This window comes from Carettochelys insculpta, chromosome 2, assembly GCF_033958435.1.
Source record: "Carettochelys insculpta isolate YL-2023 chromosome 2, ASM3395843v1, whole genome shotgun sequence".
In the NCBI taxonomy this organism is placed as follows: domain Eukaryota; kingdom Metazoa; phylum Chordata; order Testudines; family Carettochelyidae; genus Carettochelys; species Carettochelys insculpta.
In genome coordinates this window covers 17,108,377-17,121,369 of record NC_134138.1, presented here as the reverse complement: position 1 = coordinate 17,121,369, position 12,993 = coordinate 17,108,377, and the positions used below count along the sequence as shown (strand labels likewise).

At 46.1% G+C, this 12,993-nt stretch overlaps 1 protein-coding gene across 2 annotated transcripts in view; it reads left to right on the top strand.

Moving 5' to 3' along the window:
* Positions 1 to 12,993, top strand: part of KHDRBS3 (KH RNA binding domain containing, signal transduction associated 3) — a 232,450-nt gene that overhangs the window by 140,757 nt on the left and 78,700 nt on the right. The gene's annotated exons all lie outside the window — the stretch shown is intronic.

The window sequence follows — 12,993 nt, the reverse complement described above, 5'->3', positions numbered from 1 at the left end:
GCTGGGTCCTCCATGGCGGCCATCAGCTGGGGGGTTGAGAGATGCTCTCTCTCCAGCCCCTGCGGGGCTCTATGGTCACCGTGGGCAGCAGCCCTTAGCCCAGGGCTTCTGGCTGCTTCTGCGGCAGCTGGGGATCTGTGCTGCAGGCACAGGGTCTGCAACCAGTTGTCAGCTCTGTATCTTGTGTTGTTTAGTGCAACTGTGTCTGGGAGGGGCCCTTTAAGGGAGCGGCTGGCTGTTGAGTCCGGCCTGTGACCCTGTCTGCAGCTGTGCCTGGCATCCCTATTTCGATGTGTGCTACTTTGACGTGTAGACGTTCCCTCGCTGCGCCTATTTTGATGTTGGGCTGAGCAACGTCGAAGTTGAACATCGACGTTGCCGGCCCTGGAGGACGTGTAGACGTTATTCATCGAAATAGACTATTTCGATGTCGCAACATCGAAATAAGCTATTTCGATGTTGGCTGCACGTGTAGACGTAGCCTAGATGTTTCATCATCCATATGTGCCTTCTGACTGGTAGAGGAGAGGGGCAGCTAGCTGATCAGCATGGCACCAACCCTCTGAAAACAATGAATTCTTCTGTGAGTGGTCCCCGTGAGTGCTCCACATTAGGTGTTGGGCTCGCCCCGGCACCGCAGATCAGAAATTTCCAAGCTGCATCTCATCAGATTGCGCATGCGCAGATGTGTGCTGGTTCTTCGCACGCTTTCGATCACATGCGCAATCCAACCCACGACAGTTCCTCTCAACTGCCAGTGGCTGCAGACAGACTTTGCTTCAGCTCCAACAGCTGAAAAGAAAACTGTTTACTTGTTACTAGTTGTTAGTTTGTACTCCTAAAAACTGTTCTTTAAAAATCCTTTACTGTATCTAGTTTAAAAAAAAAAAAAAGAAGAAAAAGAAAAGAGAAAAGAAGGGAGAGGAGAGCAGCGGCTACTGCGGCCTTCTTGTCTCTACCTTAGCAGATCATTAAACCTTATCTACACTCATTAAACTTGAACTGCATCAAGTTACATAACAAGAGAGAGATCCCCGATGGGGTTCAAAAAATGCGAGTCCTGCCATGAAGCTATGCCGGCCTCCAATGGCCATAGCAAATGTATTCGTTGTCTGGGTGAGACCCATATACCTCAAAAATTTCCTCACTGTTCCAAACTGATGGCCAGAGCGAGGAAAGACAGGGAGACGAGGCTTAAAATGATTCTATTTGACAAAGCCCTTCAACCTGAAACAACTGAATTATCCCCTTTGGAGGGCCCATCAGTGCTGCAAAAACGAAAGGCAACCTCTCTGACTTCCTCGGGTCAATAAGGGGAAGAAAGCATCCCCAACTCGATCCTTGCTTGTATTGCCTACAAGCAGGATGAGTGAGGCACAGAGCCGGGGCACGCTTGCTGCCAAAGGCACTGAGAAACCCGGAGAGCAAAAGACAGTGCTTGGATCTCAGACTGTCAAAGATATGGAACGGAAGATCCCACGGAAGCCTAAGTGCCAGGTGCCGGAGGCTGTGACACCAAGAACAACAGAACCGGGGATGTTGGAACGGAGACCTCCAGTGCTGACTACCCATGCAGAACCACAGGCCCAGGCACCGAGCACAGAACCATCAGCGCCGATATCCACACCGAAACCCATGGCACCGGCCATAGCACAAGCCATATCGGCACCGACCCACCTGTCCCGAAAACAGAGAAAAGCACATTCTAAGACTTGGCACAGAAACCCATTGCTGAACCTCCTCATCATACCTCTCTCCCCCAGCTCTCCTCCTGAAACATATATGCCAGAGCAGCCACTAACACTGCCATCACCTTTCTTGAGCCCAACATCACCACTCCTGTGGCCCCCCCTCCCTGACTCAGGCACCTTTCACCTGACCTCCGGCACTCATATGAGCTACATGCATACCCTTACAGAATGTCTCCACCTATGTCCACGTTGTCGAGGAGATCTCACTCTTTCTATCATCACAGATACAGGCAACGCTCACGCTCCAGATTCTCATCACCAGGACCATGCCCTTGCCACGATGCACACTCATACCACCCTGAGGACTATCATCGACACCGACGCTACTCAATGTCCAAGGACAGATCCCCACATCCATGTCCCTCATATAGACAGTTCTCATCCACTCCTGCCAGGAGGGACCATTTCTCCCCTCCGAGAGAAGGCCCCAAGCTGGTTAGGGACCCACCCCCCAGAATGTTTGGGGGAACGGGAACAGGAGGTATCTGAGGAGCAAACAGAAGCATACCAAACAGATGCTTCCTCGTCCTCTCCTGATGAGGCGGTCATCCCAGGAAATATATCACTTCCGGATGACCTTAGGCAGTTCCAGGACCTGATCAAAAGGGTAGCCCAGTTCCAGGATATACAGGTGGCAGAGGTACGAGAGAAGCAGCATAAGCTTCTTAAGAATCTCAGACCTCGCACATCATCAAAGATTGCCATCCCGCTGGATGAGGCTATCAGAGAGGCTGCCATGAACATCTGGCAAACCCCACCCTCTATTCTGCCAACCAATAAAAAGGCAGACAAAAAGTATTTTGTTCCATCGAAAGGAATGGAATTTCTTTTTAACCACCCCCAACCAAATTCCCTCGTCGTAGAGTCCTCTCAACAGAGGTCAAAGACACCACAGTACAAATCCACAGTGTCTGATAAAGAAGCAAAGAGACTGGACTTATTCGGGCAGAAGGTATACTCATCCTCCACCGTCCTGCTAACTATGGCCAACTATGCTGCACACCTTTCCAACCACAATTGCGATAATTATACAAGACTCAAATCGCTTATGGACTACCTCCCAGATGACAAGAAGCCAATCCTGAAGGTGATAGTTCAGGAAGGATACGCGGCTTCATGCAGAGGAGTCCAAATTGCGCTAGACATGACAGACACAGCAGCATGCTCCACATCCACTGCAATGGTGATGCAGTGAGTATCCTGGCTGCAAACATCCGGTGTTCCTAAGGAACCGCAAATGAAAGTTGAAGACCTTCCCTTTGATGGGGCAAAACTGTTTGCAGAAACCACAGACTCAGTCCTCCACTCCAGCAAGGACTCGAGAACTACACTCGGAACCCTGGGCATGTACGCTCCTCCTTACAGGAGGAAGAAGTATTACCCGTATCAGCGGCGTTACACCTATCAACCTCAGCGCCCGCAATACAAATGGGCTATGACCAAGGTCACCAACAACATCAAAGGCAGCCTAGGCAGCACCCTCAGCAAGGCCGCAATCCAGCACCGCAGACAGCCAGGCAGCAAGTTTGACTGCTGTGTCAAGGACCACAAAACCACAACCATCACTCAGTGCCAGCAACCACCTCAGCCTCTGTTTCACCACCGTCTCAGGCCATTCTACTGCCAGTGGGGGAGTATCTCTATGGACAAATGGGTACTAGAAATCATTTCTACAGGATATGCCATCCCATTCCACTCCCTACCACCACCAAAACCCCCTACCCAGTCCCTCTTTGGGGACCCCTCTCACAAGACTCTATTGGCACAAGAGGTCGATCTTCTCATCTCCATAAGAGTGGTAGAGAGAGTCCCATATGGGTTCCACGGGAAAGGTTTTTATTGCCAGTACTTCCTCATGGAAAAGAAAACAAGAGGCTGGAGACCAGTCCTAGACCTACGGGCTCTCAACCAGTATCTTTGCAAGCAACACTTCAAGATGACCACTATTACTTCTATATTTACAGCACTGAACGATGGAGACTGGTTCACAGCCCTCGACTTGCAGGATGCCTACTTCCACATAACCATTCACCCTGCACACGGGTGCTTCCTTTGCTTCACCATGGGTACGGAACACTTCCAGTGCAAGGTTCTGCCCTTCGGCCTGTCTTCAGCTCCCAGGGTCTTTACAAAGACACTCTCAGTAGTGTTAGCTTACCTACACCGTCAAGATGTATTCATCTTCCCATACCTGGACGACTGCCTCTTGAAAGGCACCTTGCAGGCAGACATGTTGTGCATGATAGACATTACCACAAAGACGTTCCATTCGCTGGGCCTTATCATCAACTTCCAAAAATCGACGACAGAACCCACACAGGACATAGAGTTCATAGGAACATGCCTCGACCCCATCACAGCGAGAGTGTATCTGCCTACTGTACATTTTGATGCTATCCAGTCGTTGATATAGGTGTTGGTATGCAGCCCCATGGTATAAGTATTAACTTGTCTGCAGCTCTTGGGGCACATGGCTGCCACCACATCTGTGGTGCAGAATGCCAGACTGCATTTTCGCTGCCTCCAACACTGGCTGCAACTGTGTACGTGCCAATGATACAAGCCATTCATAAAAAAGTATCACCTCAGGCAGAGGTGCAAACATCCCTGAAATGGTGGACATATCCCAAGAATTTGTTGTCGGGGATCCCCTTTCCTCAACCACAAGCCATGATTTTTCTCACGACGGATGCCTTCCACATAGGCTGGGGGGCACAGTTGGGAAACAGGTCGGTGCAATGACGATGGTCCCCCACAGAGATGGCAATGAACATAAATATGCTAGAACTATGGACAGTGTTCAGTGCATGCGAGCACTTCCTCCAATACCTGTGACACAAGGTAGTTGGGGTCAATACAGACAACATTTCCATGATGTACTATATCAACTGACAGGGCAGGGCCAGATCCCACACATTAGCTACATCTACACGTGAAGCCTACATCGAAGTAGCTTATTTCGATGTAGTGGCATTGAAATAGGCTATTTCGATGAATAATGTCTACACGTCCTCCAGGGCTGGCAACGTCGACGTTCAACATCGACGTTGCGCAGCACCACATCGAAATAGGCGCTGCAAGGGAACGTCTACATGCCAAAGTAGCACACATCGAAATAAGGGTGCCAGGCACACCTGCAGACAGGGTCACAGGGCGGACTCAACAGCAAGCCGCTCCCTTAAAGGGCCCCTCCCAGACACAGTTGCACTAAACAGCACAAGATCCACAGAGCCGACAACTGGTTGCAGACCCTGTGCATGCAGCATGGATCCCCAGCTGCAGCTGCAGCAGCCAGAAGCCCTGGGCTAAGGGCTGCTGCCCACGGTGACCATAGAGCCCCGCAGGGGCTGGAGAGAGAGCGTCTCTCAACCCCTCAGCTGATGGCCACCATGGCGGACCCCGCTATTTCGATGCTGTGGAACGCGGATCGTCTACACGTGCCCTACTTCGACGTTCAACTTCGAAGTAGGGCGCTATTCCCATCCCCTCATGGGGTTAGCGGCTTCGACGTCTCACCGCCTAACGTCGATGTTAACATCGAAATAGCGCCCAACACGTGTAGCCGTGACGGGCGCTATTTCAAAGTTAGTGCCGCTACTTCGAAGTAGCGTGCACGTGTAGACACATCTATTAAGTGCAGAGGCCGTACGCCTGTGGAACTGGTGCATTGCAAATGACATAACCCTGAGAGCCTCATACTTACCAGGTGCAAGCAATGTAAAGGCAGACCAGCTGAGCAGACATTTCACTCCTGACCACGAACCGGAGAGCTGATCCGATTTGCTTCGCCACATATCAACACATGGCGGTTACTGCAGACAGACTTGTTTGCGATCTACAACAACAAGAAATGCCTTCAGTACTGCTCCAGAGCAGGCCTCTGCCTCGGATCATTAGGGGATGCCTTCCTCCTATCAAGGAAGGGCGCCTTGCTATATGCATTCCCTCCTACAGTACTTATCCCCAAGGTCCTGGAAAAGGTGAGGAGGGACGGAGCACGCTTGATACTCATAACTCCTGCGTGGGATCGTCAACACTGGTTTCCCCTGTTGTGTTGCTGGCCATTCCCCCTCCCAATAGTACTGGACCTCCTCACGCAGAACCAGGGACTCTTGTCGGGTGCTACACCTCAAGGCATGGCTAATCCTTGGCTCAGTGCCATAGAGGACATATGCTCACAAAGGGTTGAAGAGGTGTTAGAAAGCAGCTGACGGACCTCTGCCCGGAAGACTTATGTGTACAAGTGGAAGCACTTTACTTCCTGGTGTTTATCCAAACAGTTGAACCCTCTGGAGGTCTCAGTTCCAATGATCCTGGATTATCTACTGATCTAAAGCAAGGGGGACTCTCCTTGCCATCTCTGAATGTCCACCTAGCATCTGTATTGGCCTTCTGCCACACAATAGAAGGATCAACTGTCTTTGCCCATCCCATTACGACACTGTTATCCCCTTAATGGAGTTTGGATCTGATCTTGAACACAGGTGTCCAGGCCACCCTTCGAACCCTTAGTCACAGTCTCTCTTTGCCTACTTACCTTATAAGTGACTTTTCTTCTCACTATCGCATCTGCTCGCAGAGTAAGCAAGCTGGCTGCGGTAATGGCGATCCCGTCTTATACAATTTTCTCCAAAGAGGCGGTAATACTACTTTTACACCCCACATTTCTCCCAAAGATCTCTTCAGAGTTCCACATCAACGAGTCAATAACTCTACCTTCCTTCTACCCTAAGCCGCACAACTCAAATAAGGAAATATGGCTTCATTCACTTGATGTGAGAACGGTGCTGGCTTTCTATATAGATAGAGCCAAACCCTTCTGAAAGATGGATAGACTGCTGGTGACTTTTGCACCCAGATCAAAAGGGGAAGGACTGTCTTCGCAAAGAATCTCAAATAAAATCTCATCTTGCATAAAGAGGTGCTACATACTACGTTAAGATCCCTCTGCTAACTCTGCCTAGGGCTCACTCCACCAGAGCGATGGCAGCTTCGACAACCTTCCTTAGAGGAATGTCCATAAAGGACATTTGCAGAGCAGCAACATGGTCATCCTACGATACATTTGCCAAACACTACGCAATTCATCGGTTGCTGGAGGAGGATGCATGCCTTCCAACAGCAGTCCTCTCGGGGCAAACTACACATAATCCAGTACCCACCTCCATGTTTTGGGGCCACTGCTAGATAGTTGCCTAATGTGGAGCACCCATGGGGACCACTCGAAGAAGAAAGAGAAGTTACTCACTTGTGTAGTAATGATGGTTCTTCGAGACGTGTCCCTGTGGGTGCTCCACTACCCACCCATTCCTCCCCGCTTTGGAGTTCTGCTTTATATTTTCACAGGGGTCCGAGGTGGTTGTCAAGGAAATGTTGTGGACCAGATTGCACAAGTGAACAAAAGCACGTGAAGGACCAGCATGCATCTGCACATACGCGATCCAACAAGATACAGCTTGGAAATCTCTGATCTGCGGCACCGGGGCAAGCCCGACACCTTATGTGGAGCACCCATGGGGACACATCTAGAAGAACCATCGTTACTACACAAGTGAGTAACTTCTCTTTATAGTACCGTTTTCATTAGAAGGAAGCACCCAGAGTGACTTCCCACTTGCACATTCCTAGAATTGGCACTGACTACTAAGTATTAATTAAAAACTGCCGCCGCAGCATGTGACATATGAGCATGTGTGGAATGGCGATAAAGCTAAGAAAGGGAAGGTATAACAATAAAAAGAAATGTAATAGGGCTTGTCATGTAAAATAATACTCAGCAGTTTTCCTCTAGCATTTTTAATAACGTCTTGGTTCTTTAACTCGTAGCTAATACTGTTTAGCAAGTGTGCTGGTCTACATTTCTTTGTGAAATGCATCCAATATATTTTCCAAATATTTATCTCTGTTGTTCAGATCTAGTATTAAATTCCATTGTTAATTAAATGCGATTTGATACATATTTTAAAAAAATGTACAAATACAAATATTAAATAGTATAGAACTATTTATTTAATTTCAAGAGACTTGCAGAATAGAGAAGAGGAGGATGTATTTCGTTTCAGATCTGTGATAAGGCATGCTTATCCTTTTTAAGTAAGGTTCAGTGCTCAACTTTCCTCTGTCGATAAAAGAGCAGTAGCTGGTTTTGGGCCTTTCTACAGGAGACTTGTGGAGAAATAAAGGGTTTGCTGGTGGATCATTCTAGTGAAGAGAAGAGCCTGTTGTAGGTGCTCATAGAGAATCTGGAACTCAGTGGTTAGCCATATCTGACCAGAAGGCTCTGGGCTGTGAAGAGAGAGATATATTAATGATTATGAAGTGCCAAGGTACCAGCATAATGAGTCTTATACACACAGGCTGTGACCCAACTAGCCCCCACCTTTCAAAAGGGGGATGCTAATGAGCCACTTTGGCAGATGCTAATGAGGCGCTGTCATGAATATGCAACACCTTATTAGCATAAAGGCAGCTGCGCGTGTGTCTAAAGTGCTGTTTTCGAAATGCACTCTGGTTGTGTAGACAGGGGCTTTTCTAAAGGACCCCCTGGATTTTGAAAGCCTTTACTTCACATTTGGTTTTGATCCAGATGAGAAAAAAGAAGTCCTGTGGCACCTCATAGACTAATAGATATTTTGGAGTGTAAGCTTTCATGGGCAAAAACCCACTTCATCAGATGCAGATGTAGGCTATAGGAGATAATTTTCCCACTCTTGTGAGGCTTCAGGAGAGTAATATTTCCAATTTTTGGGTACCACAATTTAGGAAGGATGTGGACCAATTGAAGAGAGTCTAGGAGACAGCAATAAAAATAAGTTTTGGAGAAACAAACCTGAAAGGCAAGCTTGAAAAAAAAACAACTGGCATTTTTATACTTAAGGAGACTGAGGAGCAAACTATTATGTGTTCCAGGGCTTGTCTAGGGTTTGTCTACACTTTCCCCCAACTTTGAAGGGGCCATGGTAATCAGGGTGATGGAAGATTACTAATGAAGTGCTGCATAGCCCCGGTGTGTTATAAAGAGCTCAGTAATTAATTGTTTCCATGTCTAACTAAAAGCAGGACAGTGAAAAGTGAACCAAAGGACTTAATCTGCAGTAAGGGATATTTAGGTTAGGTATTAGGAAAGACTTTCTAGCTATAAGGGTAGTTAAGCTCTGGAATAGGCTTCCAAGGCAAGCTGTGGAGTCCCCAACATTTTAAGTTTTTAAAAACAATTTACACCAACATCTGGCTGGGCTAGTCTAAGATTACTTGTCCCTTCCACAATGAAGGGGGCTTTACCTGATCACGTTTCTGGGTCTCATTTCTATGATTCTATAAAGGATTAATTAGAGAGGTAGAGCAAAAACCAGAAGTCTACGTCTATACTACAGAGATCTGTGCAAACACAAAAAAGCTGATAAAAAGAGTGATCTGCTCTTCCAAAAGTGTGTCCGTAAAGCCCCCGCTCTTTTGAAACAATGGGCCAGGGTTTGAAAATGAAGACTGTTCTTTCAGAAGAAGGGCCAGGGGAGCAGCTACACTTTTTTTTTTCAGAAGAAGCTTTCAAAAGGGGATGCTCTTCCTTTCCTGTTTCAGGAAGAGTGATTTCTAAAGGAGCGCAACATTCTTTCAATTTGCTTTCAAAAGAGTGCTTTTTGTGTGTAGACATTCCCTGGGCTCTTTCGAGAGAACTAGCTATTGTAGATGCAGCCAAAGTGTCCAGTAATGGAATCCAGTGAAGGACAAATTTCAGGAAGGTGGTCAGCTGCATGGAATCTGGCTGACATGTCAAAAATTAAAAGAATATCATACTGGGTTTTACCTCTACTTAGGAAAAGGTCAGTACGATTTAGTTGAATAAAAGGGGCAAAGCCAGACTAAAGGTGGTCTAGGATTGAATTGCAAGAGGGACACCAGACTGCTTGTAAACAGCCTATTCAATGAGCTTAGACGTGAAAGTGAGGAAAAGTGGAGAGGCACATAGGTTTACCAGTGGGTTTTTAAAAAGCCAAGAGAGTAAAGCACATTTGTGCTGTGAAGAGAAAACAAGAGCAGACTGAGATAAGGAGAAGAGTGAGGACATCTGGCCGTGGGATGGGATCACTGAGGTAAGTGGAAAAGTTTAGAAAAAAGCAGCTGAGAAACTGGTGTCTCTGACAAGGGAGAGTATTGTTGGAGGGGAGGGGATTCATAACCACGTGCTACCTCTGCAACAGCTATATCATTTGGTCAGCTAATGAACTTTTTAAAGATTATTTTTGATTACAAACCAAACATTTTTTTCCTTTCTTCCATGCACTTCCCCACTTCCATGAACATCTCTGCGTAGTCTCTTGCATCCCTAAGCACTTCTGCCTGCTGAAGTGTATTATTAAGGAAACTTCTCAGTCTGGCACTGGAGCTGTCTCTTGGTCTATGTCAGCTGATTATCTCCTGGCAGTGACCTTGCTGGTGACCTCAAGCTTTCCCTTTTCATGCATCCCCTAGCAGAACATGTTAGGATTGCTTTTCCTCCTGTAATGCTACTTCTGCACATAGTCTAACCTTTCACAGCAAATCCTGTATAAGTAGCTGTAATGTAGAAATGTCAGCTAGTGACCAGTAAATACTCAGCAGATACCAAGAGCTAATAATTTTTGATTCGTGGTTTTACAGCTCCGCTTATGTAGTACTGTTGAAAATATTATGCTTGTTTTCTATTTTGATGAATTAGTGAGTAATTAAATATGCATATGCTCTGGTTATGACAGAAACTTCTTTTGAGCCGCCAACGCATTTTGTCATATAGTAGTATAATCAACTCTGATGTAAGGCAATATTAAAATAATTGCATGGATTAATAAAGTGAGTTGTAAAGTAGTTCTAAGGTTTAACAAAGATTGCGCAAGAATTGTGTTTTGGAGTCATGAATAGATGCCAGATCACCAATATTTTATCCACAGTACAAACCTGGCTCTTCTTATTTTATATCATATCAGATAAGAAAAAATGTTTTGACCCATGTCAGATTTCTCTTTGACAGCAAGTATGTAAGGGTAACTCTTGCTCATCTACTTGTTTTTCGGATGAAATACAGGGTATGTTTAGCGTTATCTGGCAGAGAATGCAATGTAATGTTTTGTTGAGGTTACCCTAGATGTATTACAATATGTTGGCAGTAGATCAGTGAACCAGGATACCAAGTGTACATTTGGAACCCTGTCTCTGAAAGATATAAGATGTTTGTCTAGATCTTTTTTAGCATTTCAGAGGTTATCCATCATCAATTCTAATACACAAGCTAAGAACAGAAGGTAATAATTCTTACATTAACCCTCTTTTTCTTAACATTTGAGAGAATGTTTTTATGGTTTTTGCGCTTCCATCAGATCCTCAAATCCTATAGAACAAGAAAAAATGTTTGATTAAAGCTTTTTTTTTTTTCTGATTAAAGCTACAAACAGCATACAGTAAACTCTTTCATATCTGGCCGCCCCAAGACTGGAAGGTTGCTAGAAAATTCAAATAGTCTGGATAATAGAGCGCTGTATCCACAATGCATAAAACTAAAGAAAAACAAGATTCTATATCAAGAAACAAACAAATGTGTGCAGAGTACTTTATTTAACAACAGTAGCATTGTACATGGTTGACTTATTCTGCACTTGCTGTATTTACTTTTACTACACTATACTTATGGAAAACATAACTAAAATTTACTCATGGTTAAAATGCCAAATATTTGAGTGTTGCAGATCATAGAAGGCTGGATATAAATGCGTTAATTGTATTTCTGAAGAACTGGCTTGCTCTTTGTACATCACACCTATTGATCGCATAGGCAGCACAATTATAACACTTTTACCTTTAGCAGCTGTTCTTTTCAGTTAGATTTTATACCTGTGGTGTCCAATATGTTGTCCATTCACACGTGGTGATCTGGACAGCATGGTGTGGTGGCAAATGCAGCTCATTAGAGCTGCACACGTGGAACACTCTCCAAACATGCACCCCACCACTTGGTGGGACAAGCATGAAGGCAGCAGCAGAGGTGGCTCTTCCAACAGCTTGGTCAGGCCCGGGACTGGGCGGCATAGCTCGCTGGGTTGGGCTGTGTGGCACAGCTTGGGGCTGGGTGGCTTGGGTGGTGCAGTGCAGTTCAGCTCTTGCGGCTTGGTGCAGCTTGGGGCTGGAGTGGGCGGTACACCTCGAGACTGGGGTCCTGTGGGCTGGTTGATATGGGTTGGGCATCTTGGGACTGGGCTTGGTGGCTCAGGTGGGGCTGAGTGGGTCTTGATGCTCAACACAGCTCGGGGCTGGGCAGGGCAGCATGGCTCTGTGCGGCTCTCTGGGGCTCAGGCGACAGCGTGGCTTACGTGGCTTTGGGCTGGGCAGCTCTGGCAGCAGCTCCACTGAGTCACTGGGGAGGGGGAGAAGGATGCCTGGCTCTTGGGGGCAGGGGAGGGTAGGGCACCTGGGGGTTCAGGAGCTATGTGGCAATCAGTTCAACTGGTTTTGGACACCACTGTTTTATACTATAATGGAGAAGGTTTTATTTGTCACATTAGTGTGTCTTATGTACCAGTAGCTATTCTTGTGTGGCAAAACTCTCGGAACCTTCTCTCCACCCTTATTCATGCCTCTTCAACCATTAAAATCATATTAGACACTAAACGACAAAACAAGAAAATAAAAAAAGGTAAGCCACTGAGCATTACACACATCTGTACTCCTCCACACATCAGCGCACATCTTGCCATTAACATAAATCATGTAAGTGGGCAAGTGTATTCCCTAATGTGAACACCCCACATACTCCAAGGGCTTTAGAGGTTAAAGCCAGCACCTTGCGCTTCACCAGGAATTTGATATTGCCATCTTTATAACACTCGTGTAGTAGAAATGTTATATGCTCCTTGCTGAAGCACTGATAAACAAGTAGGTGGCTGTCTTCTTCAAATGTAGTATGCATCTATAATTTTCACCACAGTACAAAATACAACTATGACCATGCAGTATTTTTTCAAGTAGTTTCCAGAGGGCCAGAAAGGGAAGAAGAATCTTTTCTGTCCCACCTAGTCTCATCTTTCGCCAACACCAGATTCCATGAAGCATGCAAAGAAGCCTTTACAGGGTCGGAAGGGAGATGGATCTGATTTGTGCATGAATTTAAGGGCCATGATAAAACTAATAATAGCTACAAGATAATCCGTTCTTTCTTGGAATGGTATTTCCATATTTCACATTTAAATTTATTGTGAAATTTACTGATTTCTATAAT